Source organism: Tenrec ecaudatus, chromosome 2, assembly GCF_050624435.1.
Source record: "Tenrec ecaudatus isolate mTenEca1 chromosome 2, mTenEca1.hap1, whole genome shotgun sequence".
In the NCBI taxonomy this organism is placed as follows: Eukaryota; Metazoa; Chordata; class Mammalia; order Afrosoricida; family Tenrecidae; genus Tenrec; species Tenrec ecaudatus.
Window position 1 is genome coordinate 33744193 of NC_134531.1, and position 10587 is coordinate 33754779.

The 10587-nt window shown below is 49.6% G+C and overlaps 1 protein-coding gene across 1 annotated transcript in view; it reads right to left on the minus strand.

Annotated features, from left to right (window-relative positions):
- The window catches only part of PRLR (prolactin receptor), a 245733-nt gene extending 235572 nt beyond the window's left edge, over nucleotides 1-10161 (minus strand). The window contains exon 1 of the mRNA XM_075540927.1: nucleotides 9601-10161. The gene's annotated coding sequence lies outside the window, so the exon portion shown is untranslated. The remainder of the gene's footprint in view (nucleotides 1-9600) is intronic.
- Between the last annotated feature and the right edge of the window lie 426 nt (nucleotides 10162-10587).

Below are 10587 nucleotides of genomic sequence, written 5' to 3' on the forward strand. Positions count from 1 at the left end.
CTCCTTGTGTTTGTTTCTGAAAGTTGAGTGTAGATGAACCTAGTGGGAGACCAGGGATTTGCTGCATGGTTCCTGAGAGACTTTAGATTTCTTGAGAACTTTGTGAAGATAGAGGTAGGAAGTGAATGTAAACGCTGAAACTGCATCACAGGCAGAAGGAGATTGAGGAGGGGGTTTAATCAGGAACCTATTGGTGCTGGCAGCTTTGCCGAAGCAGCAATCCAGTGGGGGGATTTCTTCGAGTAGAAGGCAGAAGATTTGGAAGTGAGTCCCTCTAGGCTAGGTGCTGACCTTTCCGAGCTTTTAAATGCTCTTTTCCCTGTCTTCCCTCTCCTGGAAGACTGGTCTCATTTATTTGCCCCCTAGTGGTACGTTGGAGCTATTGCAGGGAAGTGTCCTGAATATGGCTCCTCTGCTCAGCCCAGAGCGCAAGGGAGCGCCACGTGAAGCAGCACACCTGATGGCTAAGAACCAGGACTCTGCAGCCTGCCTCAGCTCAGAACTGATCAGCTGTGTGAACTTGCGTAGATGACTCACTTTTTTTTTCTTTTTGGCCTCAGGTTCTTCAGTTACGCAACAGCTTTATTTTTAAAATAAAACCATTTCCTCATCTTATACTAGAGTGAGTACTATTAAACTCAGAGTATACATATAGTAATTTATACTCAGCATAGTATGAATGCAATAGTAATGTATACTCACAGTGAATACTGAAGAGTACTGTCAAAACTCACTGTCGTTATTCAATGCTGACTCATAGCCTCTGGGACAGGGTAGAGCTGTCCCTGTGAGTTCTGAGACTGTAACTCCTTACAGGAGGAGAAAGCCCTGTCTTTCTCACACCAGGTGGCTGGTGTCTTCAAACTGCTAAACTTGCAGTTAGCAGCCCCATCTGTAACTACTACCCCACCAGAGCTCCAAAATTAAGCACAACAGAACCAAAAACCTGAAGCCCATTGCCACGGGGTGGACTTTGAATCATTGTTCGTCTATAGGACAGCGCAGGACCAGCCCTCCGGGGTTCCCAAGGCTGCCAACCTTATGGGAGGGAACAGACTGCCTCAGCGTTCTTCTGCAGAGAGTCGGAAGGAGGATCAAATGACCTGAGACAGGTGAAGCTGTTGAGGAAGAACAGGTTGATGCTCTGTCTACGCAAACCCTATGGATATAAACATCCTGTCCTTGACTTCCCATGGGATGGAGCAGAAGGGTCAGCATTCTGTTCCATTGTGCGCAGGGTTGTCACGAGTCAGAGGCTACTCAGACGGCAGCTCACAACAACAACAAACCCCATGTAGAGCATAGGTGTTCACGAATTGTTCAGTTACAATGTGAGAAGGCATGTGGAGAACTGACCGGTGGCCCAAAGCCCTGGGCAGACGGTTGACATCATGAAGGACGTGGGAAACACAGTCAAAGTGCCAAACTACTCCGAACCCAGATAAACCAGCCAGGTGAAGGTGGCATTGCCAGCAGTGAGGAAAAACACCGCCATCAAAACCCCAAACCCCATCAGCATGGTCTGATGAAACCGAGAGGAAGTAAAGGCAGCAAGTAGAAATTTCTCCCTGATAGAGGTATTTTATTTTCCTGATGAAATAAAATAAGGTCAAAATCTCCTTTGCCCCCAAAGGACACTAGTCATGTTTCTTTTGGGACCCAGAGCCAGCAGCCCATGTCAGGAGAGCGCCAGAGTGGCGATGTCAGAGAGGCTTCGTTCTGCCCCCACTCTTACTATTTGTACCCAACCAAAGTCCATACTGACCTCTCCAAATGCCATCTGGATCCCAACTCCCCCTCCCTTTGCTACCACCTAAGCCACCTCCATTGCCACTCATCCCTTCGCTGAATTTCTAGACCCCTTCCCCATTTGTCTCCCTGCTCCCAGTCTTATCTCTTCTCCACACAGGAAAGTCTAAAATGCTTCCAACCACCCAGTTGTTTCCACGGTTGTTGTTATGTCCCAGGGAGTTGGTTGTGACAACATCAGGAAACACTGGTCCTGCTCCAGCCTCCTCGTTGTTACACTTGAGTCAGTCCATCTCATCCGTGGCCTTACTCTTCTCGCTGCCCTTTTCTTCTAGCAAGTAGGAGATCCTCCCCTGAGGACACATCTAAAGCATACGAGACCAAGTCTCGCCCTCCTCCCTTCTAAGGAGCATTCCGACGTCCAGCCCCTGGCCCTCAGACATTTCTGGGTCGGTTTCTGTCTGGCTCTCTAGCCCTTTCCTTTCACCCCCAACCACACCGGTCTCAGGAGCCACAGTGAGACGGTGGCTCATGCACTTGACTGCTAACCCCCACAGGCAGGCCATTTAATCCACCAGCGGCTTTACGGGGGCAAGGTGTGCCGTAGGCTTCCAGAAAGAGTTATGGCGTTGGAAACCCTATGGAGTAGTTCTCCTCTGTCCCAGAGGGTCAGCACAAGTCCGACATCAAGCTTGGTTAAGTAGAAGGGCAGCAGAAGAGAGGCAGGCCCTCGAGGAGATGGGTAGACACAGCGGTTGCGGCCATGGCCTCAAACATGACAACTGTGGGACCAGCACTGGACGGGGCGGTACTTTGTTCTGTGGGACATAAGGTCACAGCAGGCACTAACAGCAACCTGGTTTGGAACTGACTCAATGGCATCTAACAGCGCCATGAGCTGGAATGGTCTTGATGGCCATGGATGGGTGCACGGATCTTCCGGTTCCCTGAACAGGTGCACCTCTTTCCAACTCGAGCAGTTTGAAAACACCAGCTACTCTACTGCCGAAGAATGCAGCTTTCTACTCCTGTCAAGAGTGAGTCTCGGAAATGCCCAGGGGCAGTTCTACCCCTTCCTATAGGATTGGTGTGAGTCAGAATTGATTGCCTTTTTGTTGCCTGAACAGGTCAGTCAACCCCTTTCCAACCTCAGCAGTTCAAAACCACCAGCTGCTCCGTAACAGAATGAAGTCTTCTACTCCTGTCAAGAGTGACAGTCTTGGAAACTCACAGGGGCTCTTCTGCCCCGTCCTGTAAGGAGACTTTGAGTTCAGATTTGACTCCAGGGAAGTGGCTGCGAGCCCAGCCTGACGTTTGAAGCCCTTATAACAGGTGTTGTTGTTAGGTGCCATGGAATTGATTCCAACCCAGTAGCGGCCTTATGCACAGCAGAGTGAAACACTGCTCTCTCCTGCACCATCCCCACGATTGCTCCCAGGCCCGAGCCCATTGCTTCAGCCATGTTGTCAGTCCACCTTGTTGAGGGCCTTCCTCTCTTCCCCTGATCCTCCACTCTGCCAAACATGATGTCCTTCTCCAGGGACTGTACTCTCCTGACAACATGTCCGAAGTATGTAAGATGAAGTCTTGCCATCCTAGCCCCTAAGGATCACTCTGGCCACATTTTCCCCCAAGACAGATCGATCTGTCCTTTTGGCAGTCCATGGTCCTTTCCAAAGTCTTGCATCACAATTCGAATGCACTGATGCTTCTTCGGTCTTCCTTTCTAACGTCTAATTTTCACATGCATATGAGGCAATGGAAGATACAATGACTTGTCATAATCCCTGATGTGGTGTAGTACACATTTGGGTCTCTCTGTCTGTAATCCCACATTGGAGGGATGTCTCTGCTATGCTACTGGACAGGATTAAGGTGGGAGTCAGTCTCAAATTTAGTAGGAGTGAACCAAGTTACACCTTTTGTTTGCTTGGAGGTATGGTCTGCAGAAAGGAGCCCTGGTGGCAGAGTTGCTCTGCAAGGTCAGCAGTTCAAAACCACCAGGCTCTCCACAGGAGTAAGATGAGGCTTTCTATTCCTGTAAACAGGTACAGCCTTGGCAATTCCCCGGAGCAATGCTACCATGTCCTATAGAGGTGCTATGAGTCGGCATGGCTTAATGGCAGTGAGGTTTGGTTTGGGGTTGGATGATTTGCAGAAAGACAAAAACTATAACTTCAATGAAGCCATTCCTTTGTGCATAAGAGACATGTCACAGAGAGAAACCCCAGGACCATAAGGAAGAAGCACTGCAGTTCATTAGATTCGAGATCTCTGTCCGATGTGGTGAAGGCCAAGACCAGAAGCACCAGAGGCTGTGTTACTTAGACTCCCAGATAGAGCAAAGGAGCCATGCGCAAAATCATAGGCCGAGGCAAGGAGAGCCTAAGGCAGGACAGCAGAACAGCACCAAGACCATGAGACTGTGAGCCAGAGCTGTGGGCTGGCTTCCTATCCCACAGAGGCAAACGCCAAGGGCTGAGAAGATGAGGACCAGAGAGCTACTTGGTTGCTGACTGAAGAGACTTGTTGCTATGGACCAGGAATGGATCCTTACTATTTCCTGAACCTGATTTGTGATAACCTGTTAACCTCCCTAATAAATCCCGAGACTGTGAGCTTAGCCTGTGAGTTTCGTGTGGTCAGTGAAATGGGTGATCATACTCAGATAGTAGTAAAGTGCTAGGAGAGGAAAGGTTGGCGTCAGACTAAGTAAAGAAGGATGGAGGGTGGAGGCAGGTCTGACCTCTGTCCCATGGCAACACGGAAGCCAGAGACGGTCAGATATGGCCTCTGTTGCTTTTTGCACATTAACCTGAAGGATTTTCTGGATCGAAGGGTGTGTCACACAGCCTACTTAGTTCCTGGCCAGTTCACCACCTAGGTAGAGCATAGCCAATGATGGCCCCTGGAGAATATTGCTATAATTATATTTTTAATAAGCGTGTGGACAAGAACAAAGTTAATTGGTTTTTAAATGGCCGAGGCAGGAAAGTAAATGTTGGTTAATGAAAGATCAACATGACAATTGGGGAATTTAACACATGGGTGGCAAGAAAATGTAACCTTCATCTTTCAATCTCATAATTATGATATTAATCTTCTAGCAATCTGCTTTCCAAAGTCCACACACAGGGTTATGCAAGACCACTCAGGAGGAGATCTGTTTAGAGAGGTAGAACAAGTTTAATATTTCCCTGGAAATCACACTTTCTAAAGACCAGAGAATGAAATTGCTAAACAACAACAACCAATGTTTGCACGGTTCTCTGAAGTCACTTGACCTAAGCAAGGCAAACGAAGATATAGGAATAAATAATTAAAATTTTAATCTTAGTTAAGCACCATTTTCTTCGCCCCAGAGGGACATTCTAATTACCTGGAGACTATAAACTGACAGAAGCCGATGCCCAGGCCTCTTTTCCAGGATCTCGAGTCAGTGAGTTTGGGGTTGGGCCTTGGACATTCATGAATCTCGAAGGTCTCTAGGCAATCAGAATGGGCAGCCGGGACTTAGGATGACTCTTTTGGAGGCTTGATTTCCTTTCATTCTTTCTTTTTTTTTTTTTTTTGGAAAATTCTAAAACATTTACAAAATTTTCCTTGGAAACCGAGAAAAGAAAACCCTCATTTGGTGGTAAGATGTCAGTGATGTCACTTATTGTCCCAGGGAAGCCTTACGGCCAACTCGCTAACTCTGGTGACTCTTTTCAGCAGGACACCCCAGACTCACCACTGGCAAGGAAGCCAGCAGTTCTCAACACGTACAAGGAATTCTTATCTTTACAAGCACAGCTGTGAAAAAAGGCCGTGGCCTTCAGGCCCCCTTTTCCAGGAGCATAACCAACAGGTTGACATCCTATCAGTGTAACCAGAGTTTCAAAGAGGAAAGACTCATCGCGACTCTAAAGCTCTGGAGCCAGGAACCAGGAGGAAAACAACCCTGGTCCAGTGGGAAATGCAGATGCGATTAAATAATACAAGGCCAAGCTTCCACTTGAGTGGGCATGCCAAGGAGGTAGGGACGGGGCTCAGGGACTGGCAAACACTGGTAACCTCAGTGTTGGCAGCTTACGGTAGAACAGTGATCTTTCACCTACTGCTCTGTCACACTAATTCATGCATGTAAGAAATAACATTGCCGGGCAGAGTATGTTCGCACCCAGAGGAGATTAGGCAGACTAATTTTTGTAGTCAAAATAGAGACCCAGTGACTGAGATTTCTCATTTCACCTGTCACCAGCTTGCCTACTGGCTCAAGGCAAATAATGAAACTCCGTCTCTTCCCATTTGTAAGGCTGGAAAGGTGAGAGAAGGTTACAGATTGTTGTGAAGAGGTACTGATGAGCATGTTCATAGAGCCCTTTGTAAAGACTGCACCAAGCCTTGTGGGTACAAGTAGCTGCGAGATACCACACATAGCTGGGCCTGACTGAGGGCCAAAGCACTTAGAATGTGGGCGTGGAAAGCTGGCTCCAAAGGGCCTTTAGTCACCCCCATTTAATTAGATAAAATCCTGCTAAGCAACATGCTACCCGAGAAGGAAAGAGAGTCTCTCAAATTGTGAGTGTACATAACGTTTCCACAGGGCAAGGATGCCACTCCTGGTGTCCATCTAATCTCCTTAAAAAGATGTGACCCCTTTCATTTTCATCTCCACCCGGAGGCTTTTCACTCATGATTCTCGACCTGGGCTTCACATCAGAATAGGCTGGAGAATTAACAACAGCAACGACCCACCAAACTCTGAGACCCCACACCCCCAAGGTTTCACGGATGAAATAAACACACTGGGACTGAGGCCCGGGCATCAGGTGATGCTACTGTAAAACCAAGGTCCCAAACCACTGCAGCAGTCAGCCTGATCTCTCCCACATCACTGTCACCCTAGGCACAGTGGCCCTGGTGGGCTTTTCCTTAGAATGCTATTGTTCACCCCCCCCCCTTTTGGTGTGTGTGTGTGTGTGTGTGTGTGTGTGTGTGAAACTCTTTCATCAGCAAGGCCTATCTCTACCCTTTTCTTTCTCCATGAACCTTTCGGCTTGGGGCATGTTGCCCTGCAGCCCCGAAACCCTAATTGCTTGTGTCACTCACTCACTTAACACCAAATGCTATCTTTCGTTGTGTTTGAAATCATTTTATTGGGGGCTCCTACAATTCTTATCACTATCCATACATACATCCATGTGTCGGGCACATATGTACATTTGTTGCCATCATCATTCTCAAAACATTTGCCTTCTACTTGAGCCCTTAATATTGGCTGCTTATTTTCCTCCTCCCTCCCCACTCCCCCCTACCTTATGAACCCTCCATAATCCATAGATTATTATTATTTTGTCATGTTACACTGGCCGGTGTCTCCCTCTCCCTCTTCTCTGTTGTCCATCCCCCAGGGAGAATTACAAGAATACGTAGATTCTTGTAATCAATTCCCCCTTTCTACCCCACATTTCCTCCACCCTCCAGGCATCGCCACTGGTCCTGAAGGTGTCATCTGTCCTGGATTCCCTGTGTTTCCAGTTGCTACATCGCTACTATTTTTTTTTCAACTCTGGTAAATAGATTTAGTAACAAACATTTACTGATTCAACAATCTTTACATGAACCTTCAGTGACATCAATCACATTCACCATGTTTTGCAACCATTAACAAGCATTTGTTTCCAAAGTATTCCACCACTGTCATCAGAAACGTAGGACCTCCCCCTCCCCAAGCAATGATTTCCCCATATCTCCCCCATCTTGCCCCTTGTAATCATCAATGAGATTTTATCTGTCTCTATAAATATTCACATGAGGGGAGAGCACAGAGTATTTGTCCTTTTGTGCCTAATTTCACTCTGCATAATGTTGTCAAAGTTCTTCTGTGCTGTGGCATGCATCTCTTTATAGCTGAGTGACAATCCTTTGTAGGGGCATACTGCATTTTTCTTATTGATTCATGGATTGATGGACACTTAGGTTGCTTTCATTTAGAACTTTCGCTCTGCTGTCTGACTTCCAGCTAGGTGACCTGAGGAACACTCTTACAGAGGTGAGCAGGAAAAATCTAGAAGCTGACAGCACCCTTCCCAGGTGACTCTCCCATGCAATTTGAATCATCTCAGACACGGAAAATTCTGGGAATGAGGGCCATCAGCTTTGAGAAGTCACTGGAAGAGTGTGAGGAGGGGAGGAGGGGTGCTGAGGAGCCCAAGGTTGGTGAAACCACGGGGACAGTGTCCAGTTCCCTCCTGGGAGGGAACCTATGAAAGGTGGACTTTTTCCCTCCTCCCCTTCAGTGACTTGGCCAACTGTAATCCAAGGGAACCCTTCTGGTTACACTCAGACCCAGTCCAGCTGCCAGTCAGGTTTGGCTAGGTGGTCTTGATGCACACCCTCAGAGGGAAGACTTCCTTCCGGCAAGAGAAGTTCACTCGGGATTCATGTGGGGACCTCAGAGAGTGTCCACGTACTCTCAGGACTATATGCAAAATATCATGCACCTTGCACACAACCCCAACTACAGCATAGCTAATTTTCAAAAAGAGCCAGTTTTCAAGAATCACTAAGAGGACAATTTTCATCTGCTTCTTCCTGGTACTACTCACGCCTCCACACTGAATATGCCTTATGTATATTAGAATAATATACACACCTACATAATAATTAATTTATCTAAGTTTCACCCCCCAAAAACGGAGTCCCAGAGAGGTGAGGTGTCTTGTCCCAGGTCACACAGTCAGGGGCCGAGAGAGTTGGGATTAGCAGCACTCCGGTTGGCCAAGAAGCAGGAGACTCCCTTGGGACCTCTCCGCCAAACTACTAGATGGGTGAAGACAACTGAATCCTTTCAGACCTAGGTCCCTTCCTCTCCCCCTCGGCCCCCCACGTGCACTCCGGAAACAATATTTTCTCCACTGTCTTCTAGTCCAGTCTTGGAGAACGCTAAATCGCTCGCAATCAGGACACCTGAGCCATTTCTCCAGAATACAGGTAGAGGTCACTAAAAGGATATTTTTCTGCTCTCAACTCCAGCCTGGGTTCTCACCTTCCAGGCGTTCTGCCTCTCCAGTTACCTGAGTTAGCCTGGCTTCTCCCGCTTCCCGTTCTCTGGCAAGGTCTTCCAACCGCCTCCTTGGCTGGGAAACCTGGCTCCTGTCAATTCCCTTCCCCTCGGGCTCCAGGTTAGCGCCTGGGGCGGTTCACCTGCCTACACACAGGTCGCCTTGGGGGCGGTGGGTAGGAGGGAGCACGCCGTTGGGTCCCACACGGATAACATTGAACTTTCTCCGCCATAGCCACCCCAGGGAGGAAAGGGGGTGGTGGTTGTAATGATGGGGAGGGGGCTCCTCAAGTCCGCGGGCACCACACCACCTGTGGGATCCCCTTTTCCCTCCCGCCCGTGCGTGTGTTTCTTTTCATTTCGACGTAAAGAATTTACATGCCGAGAATCCCGCAATCACAGCAAAACTCATTCTCGAGAGCGCGTCTGGAAACGCCTTTTTAAAAAGCCCCAGGTCTGCCGGTGTCTTGCAGTTGTAAATCGGGACGCGCAGGGGGCCGAGGGGTGGGTGACAAGCCACCTTCGGGTATTTTTACTTCCTCCGAGAAGGGACCTGAACCGTGACTGCGGTCGAGCCCGAGTTTCCCCTTCACGGCTCGGCAGCTGGGTTTTGCCCGGGTTCTGGGGTTTCCTTAAGCAGCCCGCGCCGGCTGCTCGCCGCTGGCGCGCCTTCCCGCACGCGGGTCTCGAACCCGCAGCCGCAGCGCGGCGGACACAGCGCCCGCCGCGCCACCAGGGGGGCCGCCGCGCCGGGCCGGGTGTGCAGGCGGCGGCCGCAGGCTGAGCCTGCAGTGCGTACTCACTTTTGCCGCGGGAGCAAAGTCTGCTGCGGTCTCAGTCCCGGCACACTTCCTGCCAAAGAACGTGGAGCTCCATGGTGTGTAAAGCTGCTTCGGGAAAGGCTAGTAAAATCCAGAAGGAGGGCGCGGAGCGCGTAAAACGGAGCGGGGGGTGGGAAGGGGTGGGGGTGAGGGGGAAGCCCAGCCCAGAAGATGGTGTCGCAGGGATTTCGGCCTGGGCGCCCGCCGCTGTCCCCAGCCCAACTCCGTGCACTTGTTCACGCTTTCTTCACTGGAGGAGGAGTCCGGGTTGCGACATTTGTTCCTTGCTGGAGGCAAAACAGTGATTTTCTTCAGCGTGCACAGTGTCCGGAGCCTGCCGGTTCTACGAGGTGATGGTGGTGGCAGAGAGAAGGCAGGAGCGGAGTGGAGAAGAGAGAACTGATTTCTCCTCCTCGGATCCGCTTGGCTTGGCTTGGCTTTTGTAAATCAGGGGCATTGGGTTCCTAACAGAAAAGAGACAAGACGAAAGGATCATATGAAAACACGTCCGTCGGGAGCAATGGAAGGACCTCACAGATGATGGCCCCCACCCCCAGCAGTGGAGATGTGGAAGTGTGGCGGTGGGTGTCAAATTTCATCTGGTTTCCGGGGACAGCAGGGCGACAGCAGCTGGATAGTATGCCAGGGGCTGAAGCTCACCTTCCAGACAGAGGAGTCAGGCAGTGAGGCTGACAGCAAAATAAATAGTGGACCCCAAATAAATAGTGGACCCCAAATAAATAGTGGACCCCAAGAGCTTCCACTTGCTTCTTTGAAAGACAAAGCCCAAGCTTCCAGGGGCCTGTGTTTATTATCTGCCACGAGAGGATACAACAACCACCTTCGGGGTGCCCAACAAATTGGCTTTCTGGTCCACAAAAGATTTGCAGCCAGGGAACCCCACGGGGGCAGTTCTGCTCAGTCCTATGGGTCCCCTGAGCCAGAAGCCACTCCAAGACAGTGAGTTTT